The sequence below is a fragment of the Vespa crabro genome, chromosome 16 (genome assembly GCF_910589235.1).
Source record: "Vespa crabro chromosome 16, iyVesCrab1.2, whole genome shotgun sequence".
In the NCBI taxonomy this organism is placed as follows: domain Eukaryota; kingdom Metazoa; phylum Arthropoda; class Insecta; order Hymenoptera; family Vespidae; genus Vespa; species Vespa crabro.
In genome coordinates this window covers 2,778,882-2,783,881 of record NC_060970.1, presented here as the reverse complement: position 1 = coordinate 2,783,881, position 5,000 = coordinate 2,778,882, and the positions used below count along the sequence as shown (strand labels likewise).

The following is a 5,000-nucleotide window of genomic DNA, read 5'->3' as shown; positions in this document are numbered from 1 at the left end:
AAAAATATTTTATTGTTTCATAAGATCGTCGAATTCGTACAAAATCTGGTACGTTTTTCGATATCATCCTTTGTTTTTATCTTGTCTTATCGCGCATCGTTTCTATAAGAAATACAAGTACCTAGAGAAAGAGAGAGGGAGAGAGAGAGAGAGAGAGAGAGAGAGAGAGAGAGAGAGAGAGAGAGAGAGAGAGTAAGAGAGTTTCTTTTTGACAAAATATAAGGAAGAAATTTCTTGCAGGGAGTATCGAGATTTTTATCTCACGTAGAAATAAGAATCCTTAGAATTTTCAACGGGCACGAGTGGACACACATTTCGGTCGAACGAACGTGTTCGTCGAAGGTTACGATACTCGCCATCGACTTTGCTTTGTTATTGTATCTCGTTGAGTCACGATAGTATCGTTTCCGAACTCGATCGAGGAAAATTGAGTTTGAGAGAAGGAAAGAGAGAGAGAGAGAGAGAGAGAGAGAGAGAGAGAGAGAGAGAGAGAGGTAGATCTAAAGATAGAGATAGAGATATAGAGATATTAGAGAGTCGAAGAGAAAAGAAGAAAGTGCTGTGTAGTGCTAACGAAACATCTGCTGCTGTTGTTGTACTCTCTTAGAAAATATATCTCATTTCTAATTTCTAATTTAGAGACTTTTTCTTTCTTTTTGCTTTTCTTTCTCCATTTTTTTCTCTGTCTTCCTTTTTTTTTATCTCGAATTTTTCTTCTTCTTTCTCTCTCTCTCTCTCTCTCTCTCTCTCTTTCTCTCTCTTTCTCTCTCTTTCTCTCTTTCTTTTCTTCTCCTGCTCTGCGCGTCCTTTTTCGAAGTAAAATTGTTCTTCGCGAGAATAGTGGATTTGGAAAGAAACGATAAAACTCGAAATTTGGATTTGTTTGTTCTCTTTTACTTTTTCATACATTTTTAAATTTCTTCTCTTTTACTTACTTTTTTTTTTCTGTTCTTCTTTTTTTTTATGTCCTTTTTTTTTTTTTTTGCACGAATCATAATAAAACTAAACTGTTTCCAACGTTGACGTGTAATTTCGTCCGAAGATTATCATATGAAATTTAAAAAACATATTTAAAAAAACATCGTCCTATCTATCCCCTCTCCTTTACCCCTTATCACAATCCCAGGTTTAAATTAAATAATTCCAACGTTATTGAAATTTTGGATAACGAAAGGATATACACGTATAGTAGATTTTTTTATGAAATTTTTAAGAATCAACGAAACGTTTAATTTTCTCGCATCGAAAAATTTCAATTTTAAAAATATGAAGAAAAGAAAAGAAAAGAAAAAAGAAATATAAGATCAATTAAAGAATCTCAAGAATCAAATAAAGGATTTATTTGAAAGATATTTCAAATTTCTGATACATCAATTTTTGCATATATATACAATGTGTACAAAAATGTGTACATGTTGTTATGCACTCATGTACGTACATATGTATGTAGGTATGTATGTATGTATGTATGTACGTATGTATGTATCTATGTATGTATGTATGTATGTATGTACGTATGCACATAGAACTTTACTTACTTGTACATGCGTATTCTCGTGAGTTTTCAACGAGCTTTTAGGAACTTTCAAGGAGCTTTGCTATATACTCGTAGGAAAGATTGGAAGATAAAATTCAAGATGGACATACGACTAGAATATAAAGAGCATAACGTGTATCACAACAACGAAACCGGTTAAATTATCTCACAATATCACGTCTACCTGATAGGATTACCGTGAGAGGTTTCTGTAATTTTCCATTTAGAATATATAACATGGCCAAACGGGAAACTTACTGAAGTAATGGGCTTTCATGCTTCTCTGTTGCTGTCCAATTTGTTCGATGAGCCTTGAACAGTCAAAATATGGTTATACACAGAGGAAGATCGAATTTAATGGTGGTAACAGGTTTTGTGAAATTTGAAAAAAGAAAGAAAGAAAAAGAAGATTATAAATCTTTTTCAATCTTTTTCTTTTCTTTTCTTTTCTTTTCTTTTCTTTCTTTTTTTTTTTTTTATCCCATTATTCTTCGTTTAATTTTCATTTCATTTTAATAATCAATTATAATGTCTATTAATTCATTGCAAAAGTTAATGTACGTATATATATATGAATTTGTTCGATCATTAATAAATGTTTTAATATATAAATATAAAATAATAATAATATAAATAATATAATAATAACAATCTGTATATATTTTTATTTTAATAATTAATTTAAAAGAATTATTAATATAATAATACTTTTAATCGTGAATTTCTTCATTACTTAATATACATATAACATTATTTTATTTTATTAAAATGTATATTAATAAAATAATGTTAAAATAAATAAATATATATATATATATATATATATATATATATATATATATATATATATATATTAGGACAAGATTTTCTCTTTCTTTATAAATAAAAACATGGATTTTATGTTAATTTGTAATAAGAATTAACTATTAATTATTTGCTTTTCACAGCAAAATGGATTTGTCCGATTTTCAAAATCGACGGCTCGAAATAATGTATGAATTAAATTCGAAGGAAAATTTTTTTTTTTTTTTTAATCGTATTTGATATAAATAAAATCTTTCTCATTTTCTCTGTCTCTTTCTCTCTTTCTCGAATAAATTTTGTTGATATCTTATAAAATAAATAATTATTACTGTTTATTTGTTCGTAATAAATCACGTAATTGTTTGTAATATTCCATTTTTTTTCTCTCTCTTTTTCTCTCGATTTGCATCTTCTCTTTATTTTTTTTTTTCCTTGCTTTCTATCGCAAAAGAAATTTTTCTAGGAAAAAAGGAAGAGAGGTGAAAGAAAAAACATTCACAAATATCATTTACCTTATTATTTATGCGCTTTACTTTGACATTTTACATCTAACGTCTAATATCTAACACTATTTACATACGTAATACAAGTACGTATACTTTACGAGAGTACCCTTAAATATCTCAAAAGTGCGCTGCATTTTAAATAGCCCGCGAGGGTGAACTTGTGGTAAGGTGATAAGAGAGGCACGAGAATAAGAGGTAGTGGTGGGGGTACGAGCGTAGAGTTGTGGGGGGATCGTAGAGAGCGCGGAGCGTGGAGTGGGGGGAACATCGAGAGAGTAGAGTAGGGGGAACGTGGAGAGCGTGGAGTGGGGGAAGCTTAGAGAGCGTGGAGTGGTGAGAGCGTTGAGAAGGTAGTAGGAGTGGGGGGTTGAGCGGTGGTTGGTGGGTAGAGTTGAGTGTGTTGTGCAGTTGGGTGAGGGGGGGGATAAGAGTTCGTTGGATGGATCGCCGCGAAGAGACGTGCCTCTCAGTCTGTCGTCGTCCTTGTCCCTCACATCATCTACGTCGTTTTATCGTGGCACGTTTTAACGTTAGCTCGTATCAGCCAAGGATCGCGTCTATCCAAAGAAGATAATATAAAGTCAGACGAGACACAGCGCTCTTCGTTCTTGCTGGCATCAACATTATCGCTGTCTTGGCACCGACATTCAACCTTTCCTCGGTTTAAAATCCTTCTCTCTTCTTCTTTGTAGATTTTATACTTAACTTTTTACTTCCTACCGCCCCACCTCCCCACCAACACCCTCACCACCCGCTACTCGATCTCCTTTTCTCCTTCTCGCTCTATACTCTTTTGGAAAGTTCTTTTTTAAAATGACAGTTGATTAAAGTTTTGCCGTTCGTTATTTCGTATTCCTTATTTCTTTTTCTTTTTCTTTTTCTTTTTCTTTCCTTGCTTTTTTCCTTTTTCTTTTTCATCTTCTTTCCCTTTTATTTTTCTTCATCTATTTTATTTCCGAATTTTATTCTATCAATGTAGAAAACTTTCTCCTTTTTTTTTGTTAATAAAGATTATAATAATAATAATAATAATAATAATAATAATAATAATATGTATATAATAATAATAATAATAATAATGATAATAATAATAATAATATATATAGTTTTGTAAAAATGAATAGAAACGTATAATATAATTAGAAGAATTATATTTATTGATTCAAATTAGTTGAATAGAAAATAAGAAATGTTTTGAGGTTAAGAATTGTGTTTAAAGGAAAAAAAAAAAAAAGAAAAAAAAAACGAAAAAAAAGTAAAAGGAAAAGAAAATTTTTCTAAATAAAAAATCTTACTTTTGATCCATCCAACATAATCTACATTATATAATTTACAAACAAACATTGGCTATAAAATAAAAAATAATACATTGGGTATAATGGCTCGTAAACTTTTTATGTATGTAACGTAGTAAAAAGAAAAGAAAAAGGAAAAATGGAGAATATTGAACAAAAAAAAAAAAAAAAAAAAAGAAAGAAAAAAAATTAGAAACGAACTATTATCGTCGTCATATATAATGTTACGATTTAATACGATATAATGATATAAATTGAAATATATTATTATAGTAACTACAATTATATGTAGTATAATGTATAAAAAAAAAATAAATAAATAAATAAATTAACAAAAATAACAAGTAATATAGTAATATATTATATTTGTATATAAATTATTATTTCTATATATATACACACACACACACACAGACACACACATGATGTAGAATAATAATACGTAATATGTTAACAAAGGAAATATTTAAAAATATGAAATATCTCCTATGAATTTACAATCGTGATTGGATTCGTTTACACAACTAACAAAACATCCTTTTAAAAAAGTCGCTGATGTTACTGATTTCAACTTAACACGAAGAGAACAAACGGAGAACAAATGAGCATCCTGAATTATCCACAAACTCTTTTACCCGGTCTCTCACTCTCTCTCTCTCTCTTTCTCATAGGAAAGATAAGGAAGAGCGTAAGAGTAAGAGAATAAAGAGTAACGAAGGAAGGAAGAAAGAGAGAGAAAGAATTCGTTGAACAATGAAAAAGAAAGAAAGAGAGGGTAGTGAGAGTGAGAGAAAAAATGTAAAGGTACGAGATAAAGAGAAAGAGAATCCATTAACGAGTACCTGAGTGTGAGTGTGA

The 5,000-nt window shown here is 30.0% G+C and overlaps 1 protein-coding gene across 1 annotated transcript in view; it reads left to right on the top strand.

Moving 5' to 3' along the window:
* The window catches only part of LOC124429753 (connectin), a 352,695-nt gene that overhangs the window by 64,085 nt on the left and 283,610 nt on the right, over positions 1-5,000 (top strand). The gene's annotated exons all lie outside the window — the stretch shown is intronic.